The sequence below is a fragment of the Canis aureus genome, chromosome 2 (genome assembly GCF_053574225.1).
Source record: "Canis aureus isolate CA01 chromosome 2, VMU_Caureus_v.1.0, whole genome shotgun sequence".
NCBI lineage: Eukaryota > Metazoa > Chordata > Mammalia > Carnivora > Canidae > Canis > Canis aureus.
Genome location: NC_135612.1, coordinates 55,953,276 through 55,965,272, shown reverse-complemented (window position 1 = coordinate 55,965,272; position 11,997 = coordinate 55,953,276).

The following is an 11,997-nucleotide window of genomic DNA, read 5'->3' as shown; positions in this document are numbered from 1 at the left end:
CAGCTGGGGGTCTTCTTCTCCCTCCACCTTGCACCTTTTTAACCTAGAAGACATTCATGATGTCCAGCATCTGCCCCACGTCTCCCCTAACGTTTTGCTCCTTTCTCAGGAAGCTCAGCCAGCTGTAGGTTATATTCAGGCACCTTTTTTTCATCATGTACCATTTATTCTCAATCTAACAGAAACCCCTTGAAGTTTTCTGACATTCATTTGGCACCCTTTGCCCAGCTTCCCACATAAATGCGGACTTCTCCCATTTTTATGGATCTCCCACAACTGAACAGTTGTGAAGAAGGGGACCTTGTTACCCAACAAAGCTGAGCAGGCAGTGTTTTGCTCGTTCAACCTGGAATCTCTCTTTAGCGAAGTATCTCAACTTTGAAACGCAGCCTCCCTTCCCGCTTGGAAAGAAGATTGGAAAGAGACTGGAAAGAAGGCAATGTTTAATATTTTTTTGCAAGACATTTCAGATATTGGAGCCTCAGTGAGAATCCTGTTTCTGGCACCATGCGGGGGAATGGAGGAAGCGGTAATGAGCAAAGCCCTCCTGGGGCAAAGAGCGAGTGGTTTCTCCGCAGTGATGCAGGGTGTGAGCAAGCCAGGGCTTCTGAGCGGGGCTGCCAGCAAGGGCTCTGACTTGCCTGCCCCGTGGGCCAAAGCCCGCTGCAGCCACAGCGCTTCACCGTGCAGACAAAAAAGGAAATTCATGAACAGAGAACGTCAAGGGTCTGGCCGCTGCCAAGAAGCAGGGCCAGAATCTGCTGGCTCTCTCTCTGGGGCTTCTCCTTGGCCTGTCCTCCCGGAGGGGTTGGAGCCGCACCAGGGAAACCAACCTGACCGACTCCCCGTGTGCAGGCCCGGGGCTGGCTTACGGAAGCGTGTCTACAGGCTGTTGGTGGCTCTCCCCAGCCTCAGTGAGGATACCCGTTGTTACCAAGCCAGGTTCCCAAGCAGAGGTCCCGTCCTGGGCAGACACACAGCTTCCCTGGGGAGGGGTGGCCCTCTCCAAACCGGGTCACCTTATTTTCTCCTACGGTTCCCAGCCGGCCGGCCTCGCCGCCGCTGCTCTTTGTGGTCCAGAGGCTAACTGGAGGAGGCCCTGAGGAGCACAGGACTAGGACGGAGCTTCACAGTGTCACTTAGGACCCAAGAACAGCAGCACCTCCTGACTTAGAGCAGATTCGGACAGATGAGCACCGTGTGCCCACCTTCAGGCCGGCTGTGCCTGTTTGGGGCGGTGGGTGCGGGAAGGGGGCGCCCGTGATGTGCAGAACTTCCAAAGGATGAGGTTGGAGCCCCGATTCCTTTTTAGCCAGCAAGGTGGCTTTCTTGTCCCCTCTAGGCTACTATCTCCTCCAGAGTGAAACGGGGACCGGACAAAAGATCTTCTACAGCCCTTTATGGCTTGAAGAGATAGTACAGTGAGCATAAGCTCAGAGCAGTGACCCAAACATCACTGTTCCAAAGGGAGAGAGAGAAAGGAGGCACCACGAAAGGCATCTTCCTCCTCCTGGGCCCAGGCCCAGAGCACAATGCCTGGAAGTGGCATACATCTCCTCTCCCTTGCATGAAGACCCTGGTGGGGTGAGCACCTCCTTTATGGTGCTGGGCACGATCACAGGGCTGGACATCAGCATGCAGTCCTGGGTTCTCTTTGTTCTGTTAGGAAACCCGAGGTTTACTTAATTTACTCACATTCACGGACCATCTCTCCCCTGCCACTATGTATGAGGAACCATGCAGGAGAAATCCACCCTCAAGGTGATTTCTAGCTAATCTGAGCTTCTTTTAGTTACTCAATGTTCTTGGGTTTTATTTGTTTGTTTGTTTACTTCCAGGTCTTAGCTCATGATGTGCCCTCAGCCTGAAATGTTCTGCTTACTCCTACTTTGCTAAGACTGCTGTGTACAGTTGTGCATAATTCTAGATCTATTTACACAGGTGTGAGTGGTGCCCTCAGAAATGTGCAGTGCACAACCTGAACAACTACACAGCATGGCTTTGACTATCATCTCACCCCATTTCTCCTTTCTGGAGGTAGCTCATAGTCATGTCAGCTTTTGGCTCAGTCATTATCTTTCCTTCTTTATTTCTGCCCTCCCTCTTTTCCTACTCCCCTCTCTCCCTTTCTTCCTGTCCCTCACATTTATTGAGCACCTACTATATACATCAGGAGCTGGATGTACAGTCATAAAATAGGTAGGGTCCCTGCCCTTGTGGTGCTTACTATTCTTGTGGTGTGTTTATACTTTCCTACTGTCTTCCCGCTCTACACCAGAGAATTCATCAGGTTACTACCCATTGACCAAGTGACAGATGGACAGCTCTGACCTGGGGACCTTTTGCTCTAGAACACCAGGCCTCTGGTCTAGGAGGAGTCTGAGGAGGGCAGGAGGGGCCTAGGAGACCAACCTGAAGCCCACCGGGCTAGAGCGCCCCTCCTTCCTGGCCTTGGGAACACCCTAGGGGCGTTTGTGAGGCTCATTAGTGCAGCAACGATTAACATGAGGCCCAGAGCAGGACTTCCCCCTGCCAGGGAGGCCGCAAAGTTCCAGAACGTCCCAGGGAGGAATGGAGCACCACCCAGACCTGCCTTCCCTCCAGGGGCTACAAAACAATCCCTAATGAGTCCTCTGCATAGGAGGGTGAAGTCACCTGCGAGGAGGCAGCAGAGCCTCAGGTGTTCTCCAGGAGGCTTAAAATAGCCGGGCTCCCTCCACAAACACCTTCCAACACTGTTTAGGATGGCGAATGCCAGGAAACTAATGAATCTGAGCTTAGTGAATTAATTGTTGATGAAATAATATGAATAGTGTGCTTCCTGTTCATCAGTCTCTACAGAAATTAATTAGCCTCTCTTGGCAGCAAGCAGGATCAAATTTTCAACTTAATTTATGAATTTGGCCAAATTGTCTATGGGAAGCCTTGCCTGGAGGACCTTCCATGGCTGCTTCGTGTCCAGACAGGCCTTGCCTTTCATAGAAGACATGACTGCTCCAAGAACCCCAACAAGAGATGAGGGTGGGGGACAGGGCGGGGGGGAGGGAAGGGGGAGGTTCACAGTTTGATTATGAGGCTCCAAGCAGACTCCATGTTCCCATGTCGCTGCCCCAGCCCTACCCAGCATGCTGTTGGCCTGAGGAAGGTCTGCTAGGTGCATGCAGTGGGGATGGCCCAGCAATGGGGCTGACTTGGGATCTAATTATTCTGAGCTGTGTGCACTCACTCAAATTGCAGGATGATGTGAAAGAAAAATACTATGAGAACTGTATTTTTTTTTTTTTTTTTTGGACTAAAGTAAGAGCAGAACACTTTTTGGGCCTGGGGAAACCCAGCTGAGGAACTGGCTGCCATGTGGTGTAAATTAGCACCTTGGTCCTGTCTGCCCCAGAATAGAGCCCAGAGGAACCCAGCTTTCATCACCCAGTGTGGGGGGGTGGTGAGAGGCAGGCTCTGACTGCAGCCAGTGCCTACAGGAATCCCAACCAGGCTGCCCACTCTGGGCAGCTGAGAATCGGTTGTAAACCTGTAAGCAGAGTGCCAAATGATGCCAGTCTCTGAAACATTTCCGGGAGACAGTGAGTGAATGCGTGTCTGTGTGTGTGCATGCTTTTGTTCCTAAAAACAAACTAAAGCTAGAGCACTAAAACACTAGCTCTCTCATGGAAAAGCCTGTGAACCACTGAGTTAAAACATGCATGTGGAAGATAAGGGGATGTGTTCCGATCTAAACCTAAAACTTCTAGCCAGGCTCAGCAGTCAGGAAAGGACCAGAACCCCCGTGGTCATTCCTAAGACTTAGAATGAGCTAGTCATCATCGAGCCACAGCTGAGGGCTATTCGAGGGATGGGAGGTGGAGCAGGGAAGCAGGGCCTCAGGCCACGCTCCCGTGAAGCGTATTTTCTATGATGAGCACCAGACACAAGCTATCAGCATCTGGTTTCCGATTCTGTTAAAGCTTAGACTTGTTAACATTTTATTATGGGCCACGTTGCCGAATTGGGGGTTCTGTACGAGTTTTTGTTTTTTAAAACGAAATACACATTGCCTAGGAGGCACACCCAACATCATCTCCCTTGCGTGTGCAGCTATTTAAACTCACGTCTGTACAGACGCCCTCAAACATCATCCCAACAGGTCGTCATCTTGGAAAGGGAACCAGAATTGGCAACTGTTTGGCGACGTAGGAAGCCAGGGAAGGAAGCCCGTTTGCCCGTGATGCTGGCCATCTGTGGGTGTCCCTGAGAGGCACACCATGGTAGGTTTGATTGTCACCTGAGAAGCATGTCAGGTCAGGCTGCGTGGAAGGACTCACCTGTGCCCCGCATCTGTGGCTACCCTTGGAAAGAGCCTATTTGGTGGAGTGTGTTGGAACCCAAGCAAGTGCCCTACCTCCTCCCTGTAGGCGTTTGCAGCTGCAACCAGACTACCCTTCCCTTTAGGAATTTGTGATGTTATTACCAGCTCACTCTGTGACCTCAGGCTGTGTCTGCCCTTTGTTTACCTTTGTTCTTCAACTGCCAGGTATATAATTCCACAGGCTCCCTCAGGTAGCTCCTTGGGAGAAGGTAGGTTGCATAAACAAAGGTATGTGTGGGGACAGCTCCAGCCCAAGTGCAATCCATCATGCTAGAGAATCAAAGCACGATGTCCCTAGAGCCTGGCTTCCCAGTGACACCGAAGCTCTGTTTCATTGCAAATGTCCTTCGCTCTGCTTGTCCCTGGCCTTTCCCCACCTGGGGCCTGTCTCCTGAACCACTTCTCCCCACTTCTCAAGCTAAATGCCTCACAGGCCCTGCTCACATGCTAGCCCACCTCCCTGGAGCTGCCCATGCTGCTCTTGAAATAATCCCACCTGCAAATTCCCTAGTCCTCAAGGAAGAGCCATGCATTCTTAATCTTCTTGTGTCTGCTGTTATCTTCACACTGAAGAGAAATGCCATATGGGTCTGTTCCATGTCTATTCCACTCTGGGAACATTTGAGGACAAATTACTGTTTATGGAACATGGTGAGGTTTAATGAAAGAAGTCTTAATGTTAAGTCCGATTGTGCTGAATATCCTCAATTTTTTCTTTACTGAAAGCAAATAAGCAGTTATTCTCTTTGATGCCCCATCGCCCAGAAATGATTTAGGACGGTCTTTCCACCTTCCCTCTCCCTCATTCTTTCTGCTGTGCATATAATATTCAGTATAGAAGGTGGACGCCATGGGTTGACATCAAGAGTCAGGAGACCAGGGTTCAAATTCCAGCAGAGGGAACTGACACCAGCTTCCATTTGCTCAGTGGTGAACTGGAAATAATAGTATCTGTCTTGCCCACCTCTAGGATGGCTGTGAAAGTTCAATGAGATGGTGTAGGGGCAGGTGTTTAAAATGGTCACCGCAGGGGCACCTGGATGGATCTGACACTTGAGCATCTGACTCTTGGGTTCAGCACAGGACATGATCTCAGAGTCCTGGGATCAAGCCCCACATTAGGCTCTGTGCTCAGCATGGAGTCTACTGGAGCTTGTCTCCTCCCTCTGCTCCTCCCCCTGCTTGTTCTCTCTCTCTCTCTCTCTCTCTCTCTCTCTCTCTCAAATAAATGAATAAAATCTTGTTAAAAAAAACAAAATGGTCACCCCAGTGCATTCCTTGTGTGAGGTTCTCTGAGCTGCATATGTGTATCTATCACACTACAGTGAAGATCTTTGCAAGTTCACACTTTGTACAGACATTTCCAATTGTATTAAACTGTTCGTTGTGGGAAAAGATGAAAGAACAAGTTTAAGTTGCCTGTAAGTCATTAACATGGTTCTGAATAAATGTTGAGTTTATATGGGACCTAGCCATTTCAATGCCTAGGGACAACTCCACATTTGGTTAATTATTACCTAATAATCTCAGTGTTTTAATTTTACCACAGTCAAATACAATAGATTCACCTTTTGGTGATCTGGAGATTCGCACTGGAAATAAAATTTAGGAGCTCTCTGTGGGAAAGTATGTGCTCCAGTGAAAGTGATTTTTCTTACATTTTATCTTTGAAATAATGACTGGGATATAGGAGCTATTATAATTGTTTGGATTGTAAAAATGAACTATTGAGATTTCATCAAGATAAAAAGCTTCTGCACAGCAAACAAAATGGTCTATAAAACTAAAGACAACCAATAGAATGGGAGAAGATATTTGCAAACATCTTATCAGATAAGGGGCCAGTATCCAAAATCTATAAAGAACTTAACAAACTCAACACCCAAAGAACCAATAATCCAATCAATAAATGGGCAGAAGACATGAACAGACATTTATCCAAAGAAGGCACATAAATGGCCAACAGACACATGCAAAAAATGCTCAACATCACTCAGCATCAGGGAAATACAAATCAAAACCACAGTGAGATACCATCTTACACCAGTCAGAATGGCTAAAATTAACCAGACAGGAAACAACAAATGTTGGTGAGGACGTGGAGAAAGGGGAACCCTCTTGTACTGTTGGTGGGAATGCAAACTGGTGCAGTCACTCTGGAAAATGGTATGGAAGTTCTCAAAAAGTTGAAAATAGAGCTACCCTATGATACAGCAATTATACTACTAAGGATTTGCCCCAAAGATATAAATGTGATCCAAGGGGGCACATGCACCCCAATGTTTATAGCAGCAATGTCCACAATGATCAAACTATGGAAAGAGTCCAGATGTCCATCAACAGATGACACAGTGGAATATTACTGAGCCATCAAAAAATGAAATCTTACCATTTGCAATGACATGGATGGAATTAGAAAGTATTATGCTGAGTGAAATAAGTCAATTAAAGAAAAAAATATGTGATTTCACTCATATGTGAAATTTAAGAAACAAAACAGAGGATCATAGGGGAAGAGAGGAAAAAATAAAACAAAATAAAAGGAGACAAACCATAAAAGACTCTTAAATAGGAAACAAACTGAGGGTTGCTGGAGGGGAGGTGGCAGGTGAATGGGGTCACTAGGTGATGGACATGAAGGAGGGCAAGTGATGTAATGAGCACTGGGTGTGATATAAGACTGATGAATCACTGAACTCTACCTTTAAAAAAAGAATTTACATATATACATTTATATATGTGTGTATATATATATATATACACATTTAATTTTATATAATTGTTTGGGTTTTGTTCACTTACCACTATATACTCAGTGTCTTGTAGAATATCTGACCAGGTGTCCCCATTTGCTGGAGAATGAGAGGGTTCCTGGGATGTAGAACTTGCAGTGCTAACTCCAGAAATGTCCTGGGCCACCTGAGAGGGTTGGTCACCCTGCCAGCACAAGGAAGATGCTCATGTATTTGTGGATGGAAGGCAGACAGGCAAGGAAATCAGAAATAAAAGTTGATACCACGAAACCCTCTTCTCTTGTAAATTTTCTAAAAATAGACATACATGTACATGTTATAAATGTTTTAATATTCATATTTAAAAGCCACTGCTCTGCACTTCCAGCACCATGGTGGGATAAAATGGCCTCATACGACCTGGCCAATGCTTAGCAAACATTGCACCCTGGGACTGGCAGATGTAGAAATGTCATCAGGTGTCTTCTGATCTAGTCATCCCAATTCTTTTCTCCTGATGGAAGGATTTAATTCTAAGAATCATAAACTGGGAAGGAAATCCTGGGAGAGTCTCACTATAGCCTTACCACTGCAGTTAGATTCCAAATGTGGAGTTGGGGATGGATGTGGTTTTTCTGGCCAAAGGCATGTGAGGCTGGAAGAAGCCTTGGTCATCACACCAGCTCCTTCTGCTGCCAATGGGAGAAGCTAGCGGTGGGGCTAGTGTGGGACCACCCTGACATCCTGTGTGGCAGACATCCCACCTCCCCATGCTGACATTCCCTTTTATCTCATGGCTCTTGGCCTTGATGCCTTCAGCCTCGGGCATTTTGATATTTTGATCAAACTCTGAAACCACGTGTCGGGTTGGAGGATTTCATGTGGCTCCAGGCATATGTACCTACATCTAGTCCAAACTGGTTGCCCCTACCTGATTCTAACCACCCCCAAATTCTTCTCGAAATTAGATACTGTCCAGGTCTAAACAGTACAGAAGCATTTTCACCCACTAATCTCCAGCAACCAGTGTTGGTTTTATTTATCCTAACTTCAGGGAAAACACTGAAGAATGAGACCCCACAAACTAGCTGCCCTCTGAACTTCATCTTTGGCGGGACTGTGGGAACAGAAGCAGTGGAGTGGCCATAGGGAACAGAGGGTGCGAAGACAAGAGAACTCACATACAAAACTTAACAAGTCTCAAGATAAACAGTAAACTCAAAATAACACACATAATGCATTAAAGGACAAGACTGTGACCTGTGAGAGACTGTGTGTCTGTGTCCCCCAAAGTCGTGGGCTGAGGCCTTAACCCCTAGTGTGATGGAATGTGGAGCTGGGGTCTTTGGGAGGTGACGCATTCAATCACGTTCAAATCAGTAAAAAGCCTTGTAGAAGAATGAGCAAAGCATATAAACAAGTGGAAACTGAAGACATACAGATGGCTAATAAAGTGTAGAGAAATATTTAACCTGACTAGTGGTCAGGGAAATGTAAAGATTTTTCTTTAAAGATTACTATTTTGGCAAAAATCAAAAAAGACCGATAATATCTAGTGTTAGTAGAAGTGGAGGGCACATTCTCATAAAATCTTCTAACATATATATCCTGAGATCCAGAAATGTCATTTCTGGTTATGTGTCTTAGAAAAACAATCACAATTGTAAGCAGACAATTACTTACAGTCAAGTACATGAAGCTGGTCTTTATAGCACTATTTGCAATAGTGTAAAAGTCCAGTGATTACACAGCAGTTCAATAATTGTGGCACATGCACAGAAGAAAAATTATCCAGCTACCAAAAGAGTGGGGAATACGGATAAGTACTGACCATGGGAAGATAAGTTTCTATATACACACTTATTAATCATATGGAAGAAATAAAACAAATTTCAGAATAATGTGTATGGTATAATCTTATTCTTGTTAAAAACCTGTTCTCACTATTACATAGAGAGATATTTACATCTACATAGAAGACTGTCTTAAAGATCTTTTAACAGTAATTACCCTTAGGGAATTGGAAAAGAGAGTAGGGACTTTTACGTTTTACTTTACATTTTGTGGCTGTTTTTACAATAAACACATATGCACTATTTTTGTAATGTAAATAGTCTGGTGTGAGTTCAAACAGAAGCTTTATAAAGAAAAGCCTTCTGGGCCAGAAAGCTAGGGGTGTTTCAGGGCCATCTCTTTACCATCATTTATACTTAAAAATATATTTTTTTCAGGGACTATTTTGAGAAAGGGAGCTGGGTTTTTTGTGTTCTTTTTTTAGAATTATTCCTCTCAGATTTGGAAAGATTGCCATGCAGGTGATTCCTTGGTAGTATAGAAATTCCCATCCTGGCTATTTTGCTATTGATGTTTCTGTTACATGGATGTTAAGGGAGACTTTTCTGTCATCAAAGAATGAGAAGGATAATGACTCTACAACATCGCCAGAACTGGGGAGTAACAAATGTGTGCATGTCACAGAGCTGGACACCCATGTTCTAAGCATAATGTTTTCCACAGACGATAAAGAGAATCCAGAGATGATGCATAGGTCTCACCTCACTAACATCTGCCATCCATTGACTGTGATGTTTGGATATCAGGTTGTGAAGCCCCTGAGGCCATATTGTGGCTCAACTGGGAAGACCTCCTAATCAACTGGGGATGTCTGACAGGACAGAGGAAATGAGGGTGGAGACACGTGTGGTGAAATGCCAACAGAATAGAAACAAGAATTTAGAATGATGAAAGTTCATCATAAGGGTGAAAAATGTGATGTTTACTTCTTTTCCATTTTTTCATAAAGAACAAACAAAGTGTATTTTACTATCATAACTCTAACTTAGAGTTCACAACAATGATCAAATGACTTCACTATGACCACGCCTTCCAGCATAATGGCATAGATACGCAGATATTTGAGTTCTTGCAACAGCCACATGCAACTTGAAAACACTGATCTGAGCTAATATTGATTTTAATCTCTTAATAAAAAGTTATTTAGAAATTCTCATTCCCTGGCTGATGAAAATGTTTGTGGCTCTCTGTGCCCACTTAAGCAATATATATTTTTACTGAGCAAATTGCAAAAGAAAGGAAAGGATAAGAATGGCTTTCCCCCAGAGAGGGGGAGATGGTGGTCTGGAATAGTACAGGAAGTTCCCTGCTCAAGAAAACATTTTCCATATGCTGTACACCAGTTAGATTAATCTGGATGACAATTCAAAAGCCCTTAGAGTCAAACCTCATTGCAGTCAATCCTTGCTTATGTCAGCACCTGGAGAAGAGGAATTTTGACTGGGTGTGAAAGTAAGAGAGGCTGCAGCCTACCGTTGTGGACACCTTGGCTGCCATTTTCCTACATTTGCCCCTAAACTCGAAGCATGCCTCACTCGCCATTCTGGGACCTCGATGTAAGCTTCTTGATGCATTCACAGGTTTCCATGTCTTGGCATGTACTCTTCCCTCTGCCTAGAATTCCTTCTATTCTTTCTCTATGGACCATTCCTACTTCACTCAACTTCTCAGCAAAGTCTGCCCTGATTCCCCCAAGTATGAAGGACCCTATCAGAAACCCTAAATTTTCCACTGCTTACCCAGACACTTTTTTGAGAACTCTGTTATATCCCTCATCACAATTGGATTAATGTGAGTAGTTGTGTGTAAAGAACACTTATCATCCTCCCCCCAGGGAGCAAGCCTCTCCATGGCAAGAACATGTCTCCATTCATGTATCCTCCTTATTATACCAGGTGTGGGCTAGTGCAATACCCACAGACTTTCTCTCCATATGGGGTAAGGGGTACTCTAAAATATATCCTCACCAAATGCAAGGGGCCAGCCAGGGTTTGGTTTCTATGTAATCAAAGAGATCACAAGGGAAACATTTTGATGGATTTAACTATGTGAAGAAAAAAAAAATCTTGGGAAATAAAATAGCGTGGATTTTAAAAGCAAGCCATTTGAAAGTATTTAGGATAAACCCAATTTTAAAAATACAGACCTCTGTCAAATAAGTAGGTATATCAGCAATTTTTATAGAAAATGACGTTTCAGAACGAGTATGTAAAGCAACTGAGCTTAGATACATAGCTATTACAGTTAGGATTGCATAGGCTGATAGAAAGACTTTATGAAGTGGAATTGAGTAAGAATATATATATAGGTCATGACACTGTAGGGAGAATTTGTGCACAAGGGTCATATTATAAGGGTACATGCTCCAAAATAAGAATTAGAACAGCAGTGTGTTGGAAGAACGAGATTGTGGGTAATTAATTGCTTTTCCTTGTTACTATTGGTTATATCATGAGTAACATTGGGGAGAAGGAGCCCAAGGTGAAAAATCTCACTGAACACATTATCAGTTAACCACACCTATGATTTTAGGCTCTTGGTGGAAAGATGTAAAGGCGGTACTTTTTTTCACCTGGGGTCAGCTTCCTCTTAATCTTTTGAATTTCATATCCTCTTATTTTTTTCCAGAGAGATAAAAATTCTCCAAAAAAAGGATTTCTACTTCCAGCAATGGCAGACTAGCTTGTTGCCAACTGACCTCCCTGTCAACATCAACTAGTGATAAATAGAAGATACAACCTCTTGCAGTCACCCAAGAGCCATAGGCAGTCAGGCAGCTGACTTAAGGGGCCAGGATCCTGGTGAGAAGGGAAGGGCAGGAGAGGAGAGCCTGGGAGGCACACTTTTCCCAGTGAGGCATTTGTCACCTGGAAGGCAGCCACCACAGAGCTGTGAACAGAACAGGAGCTGCGGAGGGGCGGCTGGGAAGCCGAGCAGAGCCTTCAGCAGCCTCACAGGGCTGGGTAGGAATGAATGTTCAGAGACCACCAAGGAGGACAGGCTGTGATCAGCGTCCTGGCTTTCATTTGGAACCCCTGGAGGACTGGTGTT